At 33.2% G+C, this 22,201-nt stretch overlaps 1 pseudogene; it reads right to left on the bottom strand.

The window, feature by feature from the left end:
* Positions 1 to 19,759: 19,759 nt before the first annotated feature.
* LOC137809301 (putative disease resistance protein RGA4) lies at positions 19,760 to 21,904 on the bottom strand (annotated as a pseudogene).
* Positions 21,905 to 22,201: the final 297 nt, after the last annotated feature.

Raw genomic sequence — 22,201 nt, forward strand, 5'->3', positions numbered from 1 at the left:
TTTTCTTTACCTAAGTATTTAAATTCCTTCAAAAAAAATTATTTATCAAATTAATTTCAAATATTACATAACTTATAATTTTAATTATAATATATATTTATTTAAAAACAAGAAATTTTTTTAGAAAAATATGATGTGGACAAAGTCGTGCCAACTTGACACGATTTCAAGTTGACGTGGCAGAAATCGTGCCAAGTTGGCACGACATCAGGCTGACATGGCAAAGTCGTGCCAACTTGGCACGACTTCTACATATGAAGTCGTGCCAAGGTTGTATGACTTGCCCCAGATTTATAATTTTTTTTACAGCAACCCCATTTTGGTAAAAACAAAAAAAAAGGCCCCATGATAAAAAAACCTTTTAGTGAACTAAATTTTTAGACAACTTATAACTTAAAAGGATGTTAACAAATAATAGCAATCAAATAATTTTTTTTATAAAAAATAAATAAAAAATATAATTAAATATAAAATTATATTTATTATTGGTGTTGCGGAGGAATATTGCACTATCACATAACTAATTAAAAATAAATAAAAAATTAAGTAAGAAGATACTTTATAAGAACACTAAAAACAAAAATATTTATAAAAGAAGAAATGTAAATGTGATAATTTATTAGTAAATAAAAAAGCTAATTAATTTTTTACTTATAAAATGAATAATAATAATGACATAGTAATTATCGAGTTTACAATAATAATTGTAACGAAAAAGCAAGAAAAATAAATATATATTATTGAAAAAAAAACAGATTATTTTTATTTAGTATAGATTAATATAATATGATAAATAAATTTAATTAATAATGATTTTTTTAACCTTCTTTAAATTACAAAAATTTATTTTAAAATTTTACCAAAATAACGAAGTTTTGATAACTTGGTTTTGGTAACTTTGGGTTAAATTTCAAAAAATATTTTAAAATAATAAACAAAATAGAAGATTTTCTTAACAAAATTATTTTAAAACCTTAGAAAAAACACTAGGTTTTTTCAAATAAATAAATATGTTTTAAAAATTGGTTGCCGTTAACTTTAAGCCTGGACCCAAACCCAGTACGGTAAACTCCGATCACGCACCATCATTGCCACCGGAGTCTATTCCATAGTCGCCGAGAACACTTGTTCGATGTTCCGATGCTTTATTGCGCAGATATCACTAATCCACAAGCCTTTTCACGCGAAAGAGAATGTTCACGCGTTTAATGTCGGTAAGTGGAGGAACAAAATATCCCAAAACTATTCAAAATCTCTCTTCCTTTTTCTCTGGCATCGTTTTACACTATTGATTTTTCCAATGCAGTATCGGTTCCATTTGCTTTCGTCTGTGACCTCAGAAGTGCTCGTGGATAAAGGCCAATCGTTTTTGCTGGCTCGGGGCACGTTTTGAATTTATCTTGTTTTTTTTGCATAATAATTAGTTTTTCGATATTTCTTTTACGGAATTAAATGTTCTGCTTATTAGCTTTGGTCAGTTGCGGTTTTGTCACGAAAACAGAGGAGTCTCTGATTTCGAGAATACCGTTTAGATGTCGTTATTTCCATGCAACAGGTTTGGTTGAATCAAACGTGAATTGCATTGTTTTTATTAATATTTGTGATTTGTGATGTCTTATACGTTGACGTTTTCATTTGGTTTCCCTTTTATTGTATTGTTCCAGCATTGTCTTCTTCTACTGGACTACTGCCGACTCGCCGAGTTCTTGGTGTTCCTGAATATGCCTGTTAGGACGAGATAAAGAAGGCATTTCACTTGGTGCGTGAGTATTAGGAATCTCTTGTTTTGTATGGCTTAGACAAATATTGATTGATGAAATCTATGCATGTTAGGCTAGGTACAGCGAAGGTGAAGTCTATTTGAAGATTGTCATGTTTTTTTTGACAATGATGATGATTCAATTTAATATAGAACACTTTTTGTTGGAGAGATGAAATTTTATTTCAATTGATTTGTACTTGTAACAACAATGTCAAATTACTCTATTCTCGGTCAGAGGAATATTTTATTTCGACTACTCTGTACTTGTTAGGAGTGACAACAATGGGAGATTAGATGATCTATTCTCAGTCATGACAATAATTTAATGTCACCGAACCAGGTTTACCTATAAGGATAGGGAAATATTATAGTTACTAACCAGGTTTAATCGTTCATATGCTTGTTTTTAACCTATAAAAAACATGTATGGAGAAATATTTTATTGTTTGTGTTCTCGCCGATTGACCTGGATCGAGTCTTGGTGGTGGATTTTGGGCCAACTTTTCTTTTCCACAATTGCTACTTTGAGATGCTTGAAATCCACAATGAGGGAGCTCCACCTATTGACAAAACTCCGACGATCAAGTTTGCGAGAGCATATACTATGAGTATAGTGTCTAGGTCTAGTGTGGAATAGCACTTACCTTTGATCAGGGTCTTAAAGCCCTTTTATAGTTCTCGTAGATCCCCTCTTTAGGAGTTAACAAACATAAAGATATTCTGTTAATATATCCCCTTTATGGGTGTGGGTAGAGTTGTGAATCTTGAGCTTTTAAGAAATAGTGAGATTGAAAAATTAGAGCAGTAAAAATGAGTTTGTTAAGATGAATGTGTTGTTGTAAGAAGAAAAAGAACATAATACAGGATGATTGTATAAGAAAAGATATTGGTGGTAACATAAGTGTGACAATGATTGAGAAAAAGATAATATAAAATCAGTTTATATGGTTCGTATATGTGCAAAGGCAGCCATTGGTGAGGAGAGTGGATATCATGTTTTATACTTTAAGAAGAAGGGACAGAGGGAGGCAAGAATTGCATTGTAGGAAATTATTAAAAGGGATCTCATGCTGAATAATGATCCTGAGAATTTGGATTTATTGTGGTCCTCAAAGGATGGCATATAACTTTTGGACCTCTGTCCAAAACTATGCTTTTAGGTAATCCATGAAATCTTACCACTTCTTTAAAGAAGAGTCTATTCACAACCATATCAAAAGCTTTTGTTGTCCTAGGAAGTTCTAATATAAATCATATGCTTATGTCTTCTCATGGAGCACTTGCAAAAGGGAGCATAGAGTTCATGAGACATTGTCTTAGAGTTAGTTTTAAAATAAGAAATTATTAAAAGGGATCTCATGCTGAATAATGTTCCTGAGAATTTGGATTTCAACTGAGCCTAATTATATTGTGTTAGCCATGTAGCTGATCTCTTGTGAAATAAAGCTAATTTTGCTGAGCACTACATTTTCTCCAGTTTTTACTTCATTTTTATCTAATTTAGGAGAGAGAAAATTCCATACCTAGCAGTGGCACTCAAGGTTAGTTCATACTTATCAGTCTTCTATAGGTGCAGCTAAAATGATATATATGACCTATAACATTATAATAAATTGTGGTCCAGAGTGAGACTTGTACCGACCAGTTCTCGGACTTCGGCGTTGACCACAGTTGTGGTGGGGCTTCGAAGGCTAGGTCCCACGAGGAGCATGGCTCAGTGTCTCGCGAAGCACGTGAGTCAAGGTGGCCGAGGTGTGTGCTCGGCGTCGGGTGAAGGCCTCGGACCTCGGCGACCTGAACAAAAAAAGATGGGCCAAAATGGTGGTTTCCAAGCCACACTCCAGTTATCAGTAAGGGAGAAGCCTAGGCCATGGGGGATCCGTGCGCGGGGTGTGGATGACGCCTTATGGCGTAACACAGTTAAAGAGCCACTGGGAAAGAGACGACTCAGAAGGGTCACATCCCATGGGTGATCTGCATGCAAGGCACGCGACTACTAGGGCGCTCCCAGGGCGGATGGCCCCAGAGATTGGGTGCATGAGTTGGCACCCAAGTGGTCATCCCGGGGAGGTCGCACTCTAGTAAAGGGGTCTTACGCGCCAAATGGCCCTAAGAATGGGTGATAGTGGCACTAAGGCACACCTACAGTAAGCCCAGTTACGGTTAGCGAAAAGGGCGGGAAACCCTGAAGTATATTAAGGGTAACAACCAACATAACAAGGTACGCAATCCTAACACAAGTACACACACAGAATTACACTGAGAGTTTTGGTGTTTCCTGACCCTTAGACTGACTTGAGCGTCGGAGTGCAAACGGCCGCGAGGGCGTCCTTTGTCTTTGCGTTTCAGGTGTTCGAAGGAGAAGGAACGCAGAGATTCTTGGACGTGAGGTTGTCGTAGCAAGACTGATCAAATAATTTCTTTTCCTGCCTACAATCATGTCAAGAGTAACTATTAATGGTCCAAGTCATTCATCCAAAGTCATTGAGAAAATATAGATTCTTCTTATGTAAACTACACAGTAGCTCTTAGTTTTTAGTAGAACACTAAGCAACCAATTAGGAACGTACGCCAATAACATAAATAAATCCAGCTTAGTATGTAAATTTAAAACACAATGGAATTGTCATATAACGGGAGTAATATTTTAAGTAAAGTCGGATAATATATATAAATAGGTAATCAACTCTCATTCTATTTTTTTTTAACACAATGACGAAATAATAATTTTAACTTATTATAATTAATTAAGTCAATCACAATTTTTTTATAATTTTTTTCTTAATTCTGTTGTAATTTGTAATACAACAATAAACAATTGATTGAATAATTAAACATACATTTGAGCACTACTACTACATAGAAATAAAAAAAAAAGTAACATTTTAATTATTTATACCTGAACATATGACTTTTAAAGATTACTTTTAACTAGAAAAAATTCTTTAAATATAAAAATTATTATAGTCAAATAATTTATCATAAAGACCCTTTATTTTAGAACTGGAAATAGCTGAGTCATATTTGTTCAACTATATTTTAATTACTGTATATTTTACGTACAGATGAGTCTCTCTTTTTAAGTCCATAGTCCCTATCCACAAAAATTTGCATGATAAAAATTTGTGTACTCTGTATTTTAAATGGATTTTAACTTTTACAAACTGTATTTGATGGATTTGTGTCTCCTTTTTTGTGGTTTTTGTTGATGAATGCGGAAGCTCCATGGATTGATGGTGGTACAAGGTTCTCCTAAGAGTTGTGATAGCCTTGTAGGTGCATGAGAAGTAGGAAGAGTAGGAGTGGTTCGGCCAACTTCCTTTGTAGGTGAAGGTTTGAAGATTAAAAGCCTATTCCTAAGAGAGTTTAGGCAAGGAGTGAGAATGACACAATTTTGGCAGCATTCCACTATTCAATTAATCTTTGAAATACATGAGCCAAGCCCTCTTATTTATAGTGTTTAGAGGGCTGGAAATTCAAAAGAAAGTGGAGGGAAATTCATATGAGAAGCATTTGAATATGGAGCCAATTCTTAGTCACAAGGGAAGTGTGACTTGGTTTCTTTTTTTTGGCACCTCCTAAATCTACACCTACACCTTCTTTTTATGTCACATGAAAGGTGTGACTTAGCTTTATACATTTGCACCTCTTATATCTATATCTACACCTCCCTTTATGTTCTACTAAAAATAATCAAAATTAATTACAAAAAAAGACATCCAATGATTCTTGGTTGGCCCAAATCTTCTATTTGTTGGGCTTGAGCTGAAGCTTGAACTTGTATTTGGGCTTGGGCTTGAGCTTTTTCTATCATGGGCTTGGGCCTCTTCCATCATCCCCTCCCTCTTGAAAAGGATTTGTCCTCAAATCCAATGCTTCTTCTTCATCATCATTATGTGGATGTATGTGGCTGGATGGTGTCCATCATCTCCTCCTTCTTGAGAAAATCTATCCTCAGATCCACAGGGTCGATCTCAGATAGCAGCCTCTTGCTTTGACAACTATGCTCGTCCTCCCGGATCAAACGTCCATCTATGGGAATCATCAAACAAAGCAAATGAGTTAGTTGAAGCAGTTGTATAACAATCAACTTTATGAAGTTGCCATTCCTCTTGTTTTTCTATTGTTTTTGGCAACTTCTCATAATATTTCTCTATTTGTTGTTGTATTTGTTCTTGAATCCTCTCATGCATTTTTTTAGCAAATTCAGCTTTTGTAACTCCTTCCTTATGCACAAAGGTATGTGGATTAGGAAGGGGTAATAAATCTAAAGGAGTAAGAGGATCAAACCCATATACAACTTCAAATGAAGAAATATTAGTAGTCTTGTGAACTACTTTATTGTATTCAAACTCAATATGGAAAAGATACTCATCCCTAGAGTTGTGGTTGTCTCTCACGATTACCCTAGGCATAGTAGAAAGAGCTATATTTTCAACTTTGTTTTCACCATTCGTTTGAGGAAGACTAGAAATTGAAATTTTCAACTTAGTTCTAAATATTTCCAAAAGAGTCCTCAAAGGATGGCATATAACTTTTGGACCTCTATCCAAAACTATGCTTTTAGGTAATCCATGAAATCTTACCACTTCTCTAAAGAAGAGCCTATTCAAAACCATAAAAATGAAGTCAAAACCTTTTGTTGTCCTAGGAAGTTCTAATATAAATCCTATGTTTATGTCTTCCCATGGAGCACTTGCAAAAGGTGAAGGAGCATAGAGTTTGATAAGTGTCTAATTTCAGTAATATTTCATATTAAAATATAGGCACTTATGAGGATTTATTGCTAATTTACATATAAAATAATCCCTAATTTATGAATTTATACCTTTTTACATTTTTTATGATCTTTATTTGAATAAGAGTATTTTATTAACAAATTTTATCAACTCTAAATTGGCCCATGAGTTCTCCTTCATGAAGAATTTATTTTTTATGTGTGAAGGTAGTCTCGTTGGTACGACCATGGAGCATGGAATTTTGAACACTTAGCAATGGTCATATCAATAAAACATGACAAGTTTCGTTAGGCACTACATCACATAAAACTTTATCTTTGTAGGTGCCTATAGATAACTCGACCTTCACTTGTTGGCTAGTTTCTATTTTTATATTTTTTTCACTCTCACTATTTTCTTTGTCTTGGATACTATGGTCACCTTTGTCCCTTAAGATCATAGATCTTTCATTGGAACAATGAGGTGCTAAATGACTTTTACCAAGATATTCTAAACATTGATTTATTCTAGCTTGAGTGTGTGAAATATGCTCGAATAGGTTTTGGGAAAGTTCTAGGGATGTTTCTTTTATATGTTCTTCCCCTATTTGGAACTCATCCTTGTCATAAGATTCAAAGTATGAACTTTGTTTTTGACTTGATTGTTTTCTCAAAATTTGTTTTTCAATTTTAATGCTAAGTTGAATCAAGTCATTAAAATCTCTATAAGGTAAAAGTTCAACTTTGTTTCTTATCTCAAGTTTGAGACCACTTAAAAACCTAGATATGGTGGTATGGTTGTCCTCATTAGCCATTGCCCTTTTTATATATATCGCCATCTTTTGCCAATATTCTTCTACACTTAGATTTTTTTTGATGAAGTCCTTGGAGTTTGTCCATTGACTTCCTTTTGTAGGATGAGGGAATATGACGACATCTCAAGGCTCCCCTAAGGTTATTCCAATATGTAATGGGAGGGTCCTTGTGGAGATGTCTCTCTCTTTTTAGGGCAATCCACCAATTCATAGCATTTCCTTTAAAACTTAAGATGGCTAAGGGTACCTTTCTTTCCTCACTTACTCTATGGCAAGCAAACAATTGTTCTACCTTCATTTCCCAATCTAGATAGGTTTCTACATTTTCTTTCCCATGGAAATAAGGTAGATCTACCCTAACCTCCTTAGTGCTTTCTTGTTCTTTTCTTTCTCTTCTAGTTCTCCTAGGGGGTGGTTGATAATATTCATTTATCCTAAGACTTTCTTCCCCAAAAGATTCATGATTGTGAGAACTAGATGCATGTGAATATATTTTTTTACATTTTTGAGAGCTTTCATCCTTTTCTTTAGTCATTTTCAACTCTTTGATTTGTACCTCATGTTCCAATTCTCTATATGAGAATGATTGAAAGTCCTTGACTAATTGTTTTAAAAGAGATTTGATGGACTTTATATCACTTTCACTAAATTTAGAAGAATGAGTTGACATGACTAAAGATTTGTGTTTAAAAGTATTTTACCTCAAGAAAGAAAAGGAAAGTAGTGAAGGTAGCTTTACAGGAAAGAGAGGTGAGTCACTAAGACTTCTTAAGTACCAAGTCTTTCCTTGCCAAAATCTATCCCTCAAAAACTTCACACAATTCTTTTTCTAAGTAAATTACTTATATCACAATTAGGAATGAAAAGTCAAATTTTATGCAAAGGAAAACAATGCAAAGCAATTTAACAAACAAAGCAATTAAGCAATGCTAAACAAGTAATTAACGTAAAGCAAATAGCTAAACACAATTAAAGATTGCTAATCTACAAAGCTTAAAACTAGACGTTTCCTAAGTGAGGCTTCTAGACACTTTGAGCCTTTGAAGACATACTCACCGTCTACACGTGATTAATCCACTAATTAAACAAAGGTTAAATGTAATTACAACTCAAAGAAATACAAAGAAATTGAATTGCACAAATTAAATTTCAGCTTTCTATACTATGCACTCCTTTGGCTTGTAGTTGCTCTTCTTTATTGTGTCCTTCAAAGTGTATGTGTTTGGTATTTGTATTTGTGTTTGTTGTTGCTCCTTGCCTTAACCTCTTATGAATAGACAATTAAATTCTCCAAAACAGTACCTACTAAGTAGAGCTAGACTCACCTCAAAGTCAATTCCACTTAACAAGCACCAATTGAATTTATCCACCAACAATTTAGAGGTCAAGAAAAGAAAGCAAGAAACAAATTAAATTTTAAAAAAAATACCACAGCAAATGGATTTGAATTATGTGACACAACTTAGAAAGAGTTCTGAATAAAATTGGATAAGAAAATAAAAATAGGCACTCAATAAAGGATGACACACAAAAAGAACCTAAAGAAAGGTATTAGAATTGATTTGAAAAACTAAAATAGCACTACTGGAAAAATTTAGGTTCAGAAAGCGTGACTTAAAATATCTATGCTGAGCTGTCAATTTTGAATTTGCTTATGAAAATTTAACCACAAACGATTCAATGTCTTAGCAAGCTTTTGGCGCTGGAATCACACCAAAAACATGCACCAAATAATTGTGATAAAGTTTTCAAAATCACTGTCCAACTACCGTATATTTTGGCACCAGGATGCACTCTTTTTTTGTTTTATTTATCATTTTTTCTCTATTTTTTATTTTCATCTGATTCTTTTTTTCTTGATTTTCTAACACATCAAACTGTATAAATCCAGATTTTCAGAATTTTTCTCCAACGTATTTAAAATTCATAACAAAAAACAGCCAGCACAGAACTTGAAAAACAGAGTAGTCCTAATTCTGAAATTTAAAAACAGAATGAGAAACTTCAAAAACACAATGGAGTAGATGTATATGAATTTGTATGGATCTATCACACAAATATGAACTCAATATAAAAGTAAAATGCACCAAAGGATCAACAAACACATAAATATAATTCTGGACTCAAATTAAATCAAGAAACCAAAATTATCAACAAATTTAGCACAACAAGGATTTGATGACAAATTAGGAAATACATGACTAGACAAAACATCAAAGGATTCAGAAAATAAAATGACTCAAGACAAATCATATGAACCGAACAAAAATTCAAACAAGACTCAAACAACCTAAAATCAAAACAGCAACACAATTTCATATAGATTCCTACACAAAATATGAAAATAAGAAGCTCAAGAACAATTTGAACATTTTGCACCGATTGAATTGCTTAAAACAGCAACTAAATCAAATTAAAAAGCAAAAAACAGCATGACAACATGAACAAGTGATGAACAACACGGAAATAAGAAGAACACAAACACAAAAATGAGAGAAGACACTTAGCTCTTGTAGAACTTATGCTCATGATACCAAATGATGGATTTGTGTCTCCTTTCTTGCGGTTTTTGTTGATGAATGCGGAAGCTCCATGGCTTGATGGTGGAACAAGGCTCTCCTAAGAGTTGTGATAGCCTTGGAGGTGCATGAGAAGTAGGAAGAGTAGGAGTGGTTCGGACAACTCCCTTTGTAGGTGAAGGTTTGAAGATTAAAAGCCTATTCCTAAGAGAGTTTAGGCAAGGAGTGAGAATGACACAATTTTGGCACCATTTCACTATTCAATTAATCTTTGAAATACATGAGCCAAGCCCTCTTATTTATAGTGTTTAGAGGGCTGAAAATTCAAAAGAAAGTGGAGGAAAATTCAAATGAGAAGCAATTGAATATGGAGCCAATTCCTAGTCACAAGGGAAGTGTGATTTGGTTTCTTTTTATTGGCACCTCCTAAATCTACACCTACATCTTCTTTTTATGTCACATGGCAGGTGTGACTTAGCTTTATACATTTGCACCTCTTATATCTATATCTACACCTCCCTTTATGTTCTACTAAAAATACTCAAAAGTAATTACAAAAAAGACATCCAATGATGCTTTGTTGGCCCAAATCTTCTATTTGTTGGGTTTGAGCAGAAGCTTGAACTTGTATTTGGACTTATGCTTGAACTTTTTTTATCTTGGGCTTGGACCTCTTCCATAAGTATTTGTCCCACAAAAACTATAGGTTAAATAAATGAGTTTGCATTTACAAATATACATTCAATTTTTTTTAACATTTATTTGTATAAGAAAAAATTATTGAATCCATTAAACAATACGCAATCAATAAAAAAAATAAAATAATAAAAGACTTATGTAGAAGACAGGCCAAGTTGATATTTTGAGAGACTGTAGCATAGAGGGCAGTGTTAAACTGAGCATAAATGTATGTACAGAATTACGAACATTAATGTATGTACAGACTGAGACAGTAAGGAGAAATTAAAGAAAATGATACAATCATTCACTTACCACAAAATCTTGAAGTCTTTTTCTCTGGGTCTGTGTAGTACAGTCTTATTTCTGGAATGTACTTTATGTATTGCAAATCCTCTCCCGTTTCTCTCTTGCACCGCTTCTTTAAATAAGGACATCCGTCTATAATTAAAGAAGAAAAGTTGGTGAGGCGTTGAATGCTACTCGGTACTGACTTAAACTTCTCACACCACCGAATCTTTAACTTTTGAAGAGAAGTAAGGTCTCCCAGCTAGTCGGGCAATGAAGTAGAGTGCAATCGCTTATATCCAAAGTTCGTATGGAGGGAACACGTTGTAAGCCATTCGGTAATGTCGAGCAATAGTTGATTCTGACAGTCCGAAGGGCAGTTAGTTGGATCAGTTAATGGAATTTTTTCATTAAATGAAAGTTATCATGATTTTTATAAAATAAAATAAAATAAAATAAAATAAAATAAAATAAAATAAAATAAAATTTTGATTTCTAAATAGATGGAGTGGAAGAGAAAGTAAAGGAAAGAGAAGGAAAAGTTAGGAGAGATAAAAGATGGGGGAGGGAGATAAAAGAGAGAAAGGAGCTTTCGAGAAAGGAATTTTAAATCTTCATATTTGGAGCTATGATGTTATTGTCTTTAGTGAAGATGAGGTTAAACTTTTGTTTATATTAATTTTAATAAATTCATTTTTGTTTTATTAACATTTTATTTATTTATTATTATTTATTTATTTTTATTTGTGTATTAATTTTATTTATTACCTGTTACGCACGTCTTAAATTTTTGTATTTATCTTTTGTACTAGTTTTATTTATTTTATTTATCTATTTTCTTTATTTGTAGTTATGTAATGTTCTTATCTATTTATTTTATCTATATTTAATTACGTATTGATACTATTTATTTATTTTATTTATTTCTAATTATACTGATTATATATATTTATCCTTTTGCGGGAAGAGTCTGCCTTATAAAATCTGTTATAAATGCCGTTCCACTCTTTTATCTATCCTTCTTTAAAGCCCCAACTGGAGTGTGTAAGGAAATCACTAAGCTACAACGGAAATTTTTGTGGGGGTGGGGAAAGGAAGGGAGGAAAATCGCCTGGACTAGTTGGGAAAATATCTGTAAAGCGAAAGAAGAGGGTGGTCTTGGCATTAAACGTATCGACTTATTTAATAAGGCTCTCTTGGCAAAATGGCTATGGAGGTTAGATTCCAATGAGCGTGGACTTTGGAAGGAGGTTTTGGAATCTAAGTATGATTTGAGGAGGTTATTGAACTCATGTACACCGAATCGAAATAAGTTCACATCTAGATGGTGAAATGACTTATCTAGAGTTGGACTATCAGACCAAGGCGACAACTGGTTTAAACATAATACATATTGGAAAGCTGGAAAAGGGGACAAGATCAAAATTTGGGAAGATGAATGGCTAGCTATTGGCCAACTCAAAGTAAGGTATGAAAGAATGTACAACAACTCTGTGCTTAAAGACAAGACTATCAGAAGTTTTGGCAGATGGAATATAGATCGGTGGGAGTGGATGTTTAGTTGGAGAAGAGAATGGTTTGAATGGGAGAAGACCTTGGTAGATGACTTCATGTCAATAATATCAATGGCGTCATTTCAACCAGATAATGAGGATGTAAGGTTATGGAACGACCCCCCATCATACTCTTTCTCGGTTAAATCTGCTTATAATAAGCTAGCTAATTACAGGCAAGGGGGGTATCAGTGTTTGGTTCTTTCTGGGATCTGAAGGCAATGCCCTCAGCTTTGTTCTTTGTATGGAGAGCCTTTTCGGATAGGATCGCGACAAAACAAAATCTGCATAAGAGGGGTGTGCCACTAAGGGATACTTTATGTGCTTTATGCGGAAGGGAAGAGGAGACTTCTACGCATATCCTTCTCTCATGTAGGGAGTCAAGTAAAGTGTGGAATATGTGCTTTAGTTGGTTGGGAATCTATTCGGTGAATCACAACGTGCTGAATAATCACTTCGAACAATTCTCTAGCATCTGCTTTAATAAGGAAGGCAATAGACTTTGGATGAGTTTGTGGGTCTCAATTGTATGGACTATATGGAAGCATAGAAATAGGGTCACCTTTAATCAAGCAAAGGTAGATGTAGAGGAAATTTTTACTATGGCAGAAGTACAATCTTGGGTTTGGATGAAACATAAAGATAAGAGAGTTACTTTCTCCTTTTCGGACTGGATTCTATCACCTTTCACATGCATCAATATGGTAACAAGGTAAGGGTGGTATCTCTGTCTTTTTGTTTGCCTAACCTTTTACATATTTCTGTTCGCAAATTACAGGAGTCTGGATAATCTTTGTACTTGATGAATGTTATGGTCGGACGTTTTGTAATATGTTTGTAGAAGTTATCTGTCTTGATTCAATGTTTTAGACTTATGCGGTGGGAAGGTTATCTTTTTTGATACAGGCTCAGCTGTGGGGAGCATAATTTTTCCCAGTAAAAGGGAGTAGAAAGAGAAGAAGTACATTGAAGGAAGAGGAGCTGTTTTATTATGTTTTTATTGTTATGTAAGGTGGAGGAAGAGGAATCACTTTTTTGTGGGGAGGCTTTGGCATGAAGACGAAGACTAAGCTGGAAGTGGCTTTAAGATTAATGTTTTTTATAAGAATTCCTGAACTGGTGTAGCTACGAAGGGTTATTCCACTATATGCTTTGCTGTTAGTCTGAGATTGGAATTGTAATCTAGTAATAGGGCTCTATGCAGCCACTGGTTTTTAGTTGGGATGTTTGGGTACAACTTTTAGGAGTAGCTAAAAGAGAAAGGGAAGTCTGAAGTGTGTATCTATACTAGGCATTAGGATACCATAATGTTGGTGTGAAGACTATTATGCAGGCTGCTGGGGTTGTTTTTTATTGGAGTCAATGTGTGTTTGGTGAAGTAGTTTATTTTAAATAGCTGGTAGAACTAGTTTTAAGGTTCTTTGTATTAGGGTTGAGATACCCCTAAAGTGTCTCTATTTTAATTTAATTAATTCTTTGCTGAAAAAAAAAAATCACCATTTACATAATGTACTTATTTGTTTATCTTCAATTATATCGACTTATTTATTTATTTTTACTTTCAATCATACATTAATCTTAATTATTTATTTATTTTTTATAATCAGTTAAATATTGATTCTATTTATTTTTTATAATTATACATTGGTTCTATTTTTCTTATGTTTAATTACGCACTTATCCTATTTATTTCTTTATATATTTTTATTATTTTATTTTCATGTAATATAATTTTTTCAATTCAAAGAAATATATTTAGCAACTATTTTTCATTGGTAGCAATTTTATTACTGAAAATATTAGTTGTTATTTTGGTAGCAGTTTATCACTTAGGAAACAAATTCAGCAATTAAAAATTGATGAGAACTATAACTTCTATACTAACAAAATTTTGTAATCATATTATGATTATTGTAATGTTTATTATTATTATTATTATAATTAGTATTATGTTTATTGTTATTATTATTATAATTATTATATTAATAATAATCAAAACAATAATCCTAATAATAAAGTAATCAAAATAATAATAATAATAAAATTATAATCATAATAATAAAATAATTATAATATATCACTATAAAATAATTACTATCATAATAATAAAATAATTGTAATTTATAGTGATATATTTATATTTAACGATCAATTTGGTTGCTATATTAATGTAAATTAACTAAAATATTAAATTCGATTGTAATTTCTAATAATATATTTGTGTTTAACGATAATTTAATTTCAGTCGTTAAATTAGTGACGAAACTAAATTGAACCGTTGGCTTGTATAAAATTAGCAATCTTAATCAAATTCGTTTGTTAATTTACATGGAGAGATTTATATTTAGCGATCAATTTATTTATTTTTTTTTAAATTAGTATAAAGTAATAACAAAAACTAAATTTAATCTTAAGTTATAGAAATATAGTTACTGAAACCAAATTTCGATTGACCTAAAATTAATTACGTCGTCTAACTAAACACACACTATGAAACCAAAACCATAACTATGTTAATAAAACTGTAACAATTAATATTTATAGAAAAATATATACATATTTCATACAAACTTATTTTTAAGAAAAGTGAAAATATAATTTTTAGATTAAAAGGAAAACTTTAAATTCTATAAAAATGTCCTATTACATTTATTAGTTTACTTAATACGATGATCTAACTTCTTTATATTTGAAGAGAACTTTTATTGCTATAAAAAAAATCATATCATTCTTGTTAACTTAATCAAATCAAATTTAGTTATTTTTAATTTAAATTTGTATTAGACTTTAAAATTTATATGAATTTAAGTTGAGAAAAGTGTAAACATGATTAGGTAAATATTTTGAAATTAATATAAGTTATTTAGATTTCGGGTTTAACTTGAAAAAAAGTGTCATTTTATTTAATTTTCAATTTCACTTTTTGAATATACATTTTCTATAGTGTGAGATAATTCATAATTATTTTTTAACTGAATTTTCGTAACGGAAATAATATTTTAATTAAAAATAATAATAAATATAAATAAGTTATCAACACTTATTCTAAATTTATTTTTAACACAATAACAAAATAATAATCGTACACATTTATTAATTAAAAAAATAATTTTAATCTACAATATCAATTAAATTACTCATAAATTTTTTTCTTAGTGTTTTAGAAATTTATAATACAATGACAAACAATTGATTGGGTAATAAAACATACATTTGATGAGCAATAATACTACATAAAAAAAAGGGTAACATTTTAGTTATTTACACGTGAACGTAAAACTTTTAAAGATTACTTTTAACCAAAAAAATTCTTTAACTATAAAAATTATTATAGTCAATTAAATTATTTTAAAGAGTCTTTATTTTAGAACTGGAAATAGTTGAGTTATATTTGTCTAACTTTGATGGTGTAGATATCTTAAGCATAACCTCTGCATGCTTAAGTGTATAGTTTCTTAAGGTGCATGTGCTCATGATCTTCTGCTGAATCAGCAGAGGGTGAAGCCTGGAGTGTGGAGGGTATACTCCAGAAAGAAGAAAAGTGGGATTAATAATAATGTTCAACTTTTTCCTATGCTAGGAAGCTAAGTTTTGGAACTGAGTTGAGTTGTAGTTTCCCTTTTACTCCAGTTAATCCATGTAGGTAATAATAACTGTGCTATTGGAATCATTGCTGGAAGTTGTTGTGCAGTTCCTGTAATTGCACTTGTTTATTATAAAAGAAGGAAACCATAGGATTTTATATTTAATGTTGCAGGGGGATGATTAAAAGAAAAGATGGTTTGCATACTGATCAAAGCTGCATATGATAGCCATAATTAACTGATTTTTTTGTGTCATATGGTCAGCTTAAAAGGTTTTCACTGCACGAACTGCAAGTTGCAACAGATACCTTTAACAACAAAAACATTCTTAGTAGAGGTGGATTTGGCAAGGTGTTATATAGAGAAGGCTTAACAAATAAGATCTTGTAGCGGTAAAAAGACTCAAAGAGGAACAAACCCAGGGTGGAGAGATGCAATTTCAAACTGAAGTGGAAATGATCATAGATTAACATCATTTGATTATCTAGATTATAAAGATTCGAAATGAGAAAAACAAAATAAGTATGAACAAAATTGGTTTCATTATCATTTCTGATAAATATAATTTTCTTATTAAATTGTCTTTCAATTATTTCATTAAAATCTCTCAAACAATTTTCTATTTCAAATTTGTGTTTCACAGAAAACATTCAAATATATATAATTATCTACTATGGTAAAAAAGTACCTTTGATGATTGATGGTTGAATTTTACAAGTACCTAAATGTTGAAGTAGATTAAGTCAAAAGATTGATTTACATATGTGATTGAAATTACAAGTATGCATAAAAGATACAAAAAATACAACCAGGCAACATAGTCATTCTATAAATAGAAATGTTTCTAAGCTTAAAATGTTACAAAGCATTAAGAGGATAAGAAGATTTCATGGTTGAAGAAAAATTGATTTAACTAAAATTTTTAGGAGTTAATATTGAAAGAGATTCTGTGAGCTCATCTAAGGAATCAATCATCTTCAATGTTCTGACATCCTGTATGGAACATACGTTAGATAAAAAAACAAGTGAGCAATGTACTAATTTTGGACACAAAAATCATATTCAAAGATAAATTTGACAAATATAAAAGTTGGGCCAATGTGAGATTGGGAGTGAGATAGACATTTCTATTTAATAACTTGTGTAAAACAAAATGATGATAAATAAAAGTCATACAAACATACTTAAAATCAAATCCACTAGCATGCAGTCATAGGAAACATTCCCATTGGCAATTGGTAAGCAACCGTACGTCACAGTAAATGCTTACCAAATAATCATAACCATTATCAAAGACTTGTTTCGTAAAATTTGACACTTCATGATGAGTGCATTGATTTGTGTCCAGAAAATTCCGTTATGTCCAGAAAATTTAACATTGATTTGTGTCCAAGACTTTTAATCGATCATTTATATTGCTCAACATTGATTTGTGTCCAAAAATTTATATTGCTTACACCTAATAGTAGTGTTTCTTTGTCATGGAATATCTTTGATCATATTTTTAATCTCAGAATTTAAGACAATCAGGACACTGCAATTTCATATTATGTAGTAGCTGTGTTTACATCACCTTAATTTTGAAATTTCTTTGTGTTCTTCCTTTTAAGGCATGCTTTCTTATGACAATGAAAACATTTAAACTTGCTTTTAGATTGATCTATGGATTTAGATCTATGCTTGTTTGATTTGGAATTTCTTTTATCTGATCTGTCTCTCATAATATTCAAACTTTCTGCATTATGTTTAGTTTTCATCTCTTCCGCTTTTTGAGATTTCTTTATTTGAATTGAGCACTGCACATGAAAAGTGATTGTTTGATCTCTTCCAAACGAAATAACATCCTATAAGTTTTCATATGAATTTGGTAGAGCATTAAAAAGACTACAAGCCTTATCTTCATTCTCCAGTTTCATTTCAAGATTCTCTATATGTGAAGGCACTGACAAAGGACAGTGGCAGAAGAAATAATCTTTACTTGGTTTTAAAACAACAAACTACCACCAAAACCACCATTTAATAAATTGCTTCTGCTACTCCTAGCACAGTGACCATACAAAACTTAGTAACTAACCATTTCTTATCTATATGCTCTGTTTCTCAAATGATATCTTCCAGCCTAGTAGATATATTTTGAAGAATTGCAAGCACAAATAATTGAATCCAAACTTTAAGCCTACACAGTTATTTTGAATCATATTAATGAGTGTCCACACTAGTGTTAGTAAGCAATTTTTTCAAAATCAATTTTATACTTGTTAAATAAACAATTCAAATTAAAATTTTGTACATGTTAAGCAAACAATCACAAATCTCTCTTACCACTTACACTTTCAAAACAATTCAGTAAACAATATTTGATCCTAAACAAATTCAAAACCAAATTTTATACCAATTTGAGGCACATGGAACACTATATAGCAGATAAAGATTTGAAATCACTTTGGAAAGTACCATGAATGACTACATAGAGAACAAAAGCACAGAAAAATTAAAAGAATGATGCATACCTGAGGTTTGATCTTCTTAGAATCCCTGTTAAGCTTATTCATAGCATCATGCATGCAATCCAGATCAGCCACAACAAAGACTTTAGAAAAATCCTGAGGTGAGGAGAAAAAAAGAGGTTAAAGAAAGAATAGAAATGATTTTCTATCAGGCATTATATCACCTAGAAATTGCATATAAAAAAACTGATTTCCTTTTACTACTTTATCTTGACAAAAACATTACTGACTAAGCTAAATCATAAGATACACTGTATGAAATGAGAACACATCAAACATAAAAATGGGGAATACTGAAACCTTGTTTTATTATTCAATATATACACTGCGCAAAAGGCTACCCAATTTTTGAAGGAAAGAGTTACACATTAGGGAAAGAAGTAAACAAGTTGGTGAGGCGTTGAATACTACTCGGTAGTGACCTCAACTCCTCACAGAACCAAATCCCTAATTTTTGAAGAGAAGTCATGTCTCCCAGCCAGTCAGGCAATGAAGTAGACGTGCAATAGGTTATATCCAAAGTTTGTAGAGAGGGGATACTTTGTAAACCATTTGGTAATGTGGAGAAATGGTCGATTTCGAAAGTCCGAAGGGCAGTTAGTTGGATCATATTACTTGACAAGAAGAGATACTCAAAATCTCCAAACATGTCAGATATCGCACACCTTCGGATAATGATTTTAAGTTCTCACAGTTGGAAATACTCAAACTTTTAAGAGATCTCAGACCTAGATTATACCAATGTTCAATGCGTAGTTTCTGGAGTGCACCCAACCCGCTGAGTTGGTCGGGTAATACCACCACTCCTTCAATCTCCAAGATCTTTAGACAAGGCATATTCTCTACAACCCCTTCCATCAAGGAAGCCGCTTCGTCAATTCATCCAGCATAAAGTTTCTCAACAGAAGGAAGACGTGGGAATTTAAGGTTGGAGACGTCATAAATAGTTAATTCAGAAAGACAAGGGAGCATCTCTACTCCTTCTTCCCTCAACATCCTCTCCAATTTTGGTAAATTCTTCACCCACAAATACTCCAACGTTGGAAATGCCTTCTCCTCTACACCATCATACCTCTCACCATCTATACACTTCACATTTTTTATTCCTAGCACATATAGCCTTTTCAAGTGTGGTAGTTTACCAAGTGGAGGAAGCTCCTCACAGTTGTCACAGCCCCAGAGTGTAACTTCCACCAAGTCTCTCAGAACTGCATCATTTCTCATCCAATTGGATAATTGTCTACCCTTATATCTTCTCATCATAAAACTCTTCAGAGTTGAGGGAGGTTGCAGGGCTTCCAGTACTCTCTCAACGTTAACATTACTACCTTTTGAATTAGCTAGCACTACCACCCCATGACAAGTCTAGGATATTCAAGTCCTTCTTACCAATCAAATTTGCTTGTTTAGCATCCCATTCATTGGGGACGTTCTCAAGGCCTTTGATTCTCAGCTTGCCTCCAAGCTTTAAGCTATGCAACTCTGCTAACCCACACCCTGCCTTTGATCCCACAACGTAAGTGCTCAGTGTTCTTAGATGCCTTAACTTGCCAATATTCTGAGGCATCTCATTTACACCACAGTTATCAATCACAATATGTCTTAGATCCTGTAATATCGTCAATTCTTTGGGCATCCTAAGTTGGCTCATATTTTGTAGTTTCTATATTTGCAATTTGGGCAATTGACAAATTAAGTTATTTAAGCTTGATCCCGAACCAAGATTCAAACTCAAGTATCTCAAATGTGCTAAATCCTTAAGCGGAGACGACAGAGAAGACCTTGTGCATAATACTCGGAGACAATGGGTTGATGGCAAACTATTACCAAAACTCAGAAAAGTCCGCAGGGATTCAACTTTCTTGAAAGCAACCATATTGACAGAAACATCATGATTTAACAAGTGCAAATGGTGAACTCTAGTTGGCAACTGAGTCAACCTTCCTTTCTCAACAATCACACATTCTTCATCCATAATAGACTGGGCAAGATCATGAAATAGATCATGCATCTTGCAACTTCTAATCATACCAAACTCATCAGACTTTGCTTCTTGAAAAAATGATCTACGTTATAATTTGTTCCACACTTTATTTCCAACATCCTCCACTTCTACGTTTCCTTCAGATTTAATAAATCCATTAGCCATCCAGAGATGAATTAGATCCTCCTTATCTATTTCAAAATCTTTGGGGAAAATTGCACAAAAAGAAAAGCATCTCCTCAAAGACAACTCCAAATTAGAATAGCTCAATTTCAAAGTACGTATGATAGAATTTTCTTCTCGTGTCATAGAACTACTTTCCTCTCGTATATTCCAAATCTCATTTTCTTTTACATTTTCCCACTGGCTTACCTCACTTTTATCACGCAAAAGACTTCCCAGTGTTTTGATTGCAAGTGGCGAACCAACGCATCTTCTCACTATCTCTCTGCCAATTGCCACAAGCTCTTCTATTTCTTCTCTGTTTTGTCCAAATGCATGGTGTTTGAACAATGACCAACTGTCGTCTCCTGACAATCCTGTCAAATGGTAAGCAGAATGCGTCTCCATGGTGGAAGCAACTTCCTGGAGTCGAGTGGTGACCAAAATGGTAGCTCCTTTTGCTGCCCTTGCACAGTGCAACTTCCCCTTCAACTGCTTCCATTTCTCTTTGTCTTCATTCCACACATCATCAAGAACAAGTAAATACCTCTTGCTCTGCAATACTTCTTCAACTTTTTTACGGACTGCTTCTAAGGTATTGAGATTGGGATTTTGTCCAGTGCAACATTCTATGATGGATTGTAGTATGGTCTTGGAGTTGAAATCATCAGAAACACAAACCCAAATTGTCAAGTCAAAATGGTTGCATACCCTGTGATCATTGAAGACCAGCTTGGCAAGTGTTGTTTTGCCAAGTCCACCCATACCAACTATGGGATAGACGGAGAGGTCTTCACTGTTACTGGCATCTTCCAGAAGAAACTTCACAATTTGCTCTCGATCCTGGTCTCTGCCATAGAGTGTAGGTTCTGTAATGTCAGAGCTAGTTTGGCGCCAATCATCGTCCACTGTTTGCACCTCCGTGACCCCAAGTTCTAAATGAAACCTGCTCTTTTCTTGATGAATGTCTTGAAATCTTTGGGTGATGTGTTTCATCCTCTTGCCAATATTGAAACGAAAGAGAATGTCCTTAGGATGGAGAGGGGATAGGCATGAAGTATGTCCATCATCAGAGTGGACCTTTGTGGAGTGAATTGAACATTCATCCAAGATATCATCTAGCACATATGCTGCATCTGTGAGTTTATGCAGCCAATTCTTCAGGACCTCACTTGTTATTTGCTTTTTCTCAGCATCTCTGAGGACAGCACGGATTGCAGTGAGATTGGTGGAAAGGTTTTGAGTCTGTTGGTCAACACCCCAAAACGTTGCAAGTTGGTCTTGGACAAAAGATTGCAAGTTGTGAATTACAATTCCCAGCAAAGCCTCAGCCATTTGCAGAAATGTGATTTTTTTGGATGATTGTGGTTGTGGAGAAGGAAGTACGGGGAAAAGTGCTAACAGTGATTGGAAGGTGATCTTAGAAAATGATCAATTGGCAAGAAAAAGTTGTTGTTTTCTTCCTTGGCAAGTGGCCCCTCTTTACTTTTGTTGACGAAGAGTGTTGATAGTATTGAATTTCTTCATGAACAGCATAAGGAACTTCCAGAAAGAAGGAGATGAATCAGAGGCATAACATTGTGCGAGTGAGAGACACGTGTTAAGAAAGAAATATTTTTTGTATATTATTGA

Source organism: Phaseolus vulgaris, chromosome 2 (assembly GCF_000499845.2).
Source record: "Phaseolus vulgaris cultivar G19833 chromosome 2, P. vulgaris v2.0, whole genome shotgun sequence".
Taxonomy (NCBI): Eukaryota; Viridiplantae; Streptophyta; class Magnoliopsida; order Fabales; family Fabaceae; genus Phaseolus; species Phaseolus vulgaris.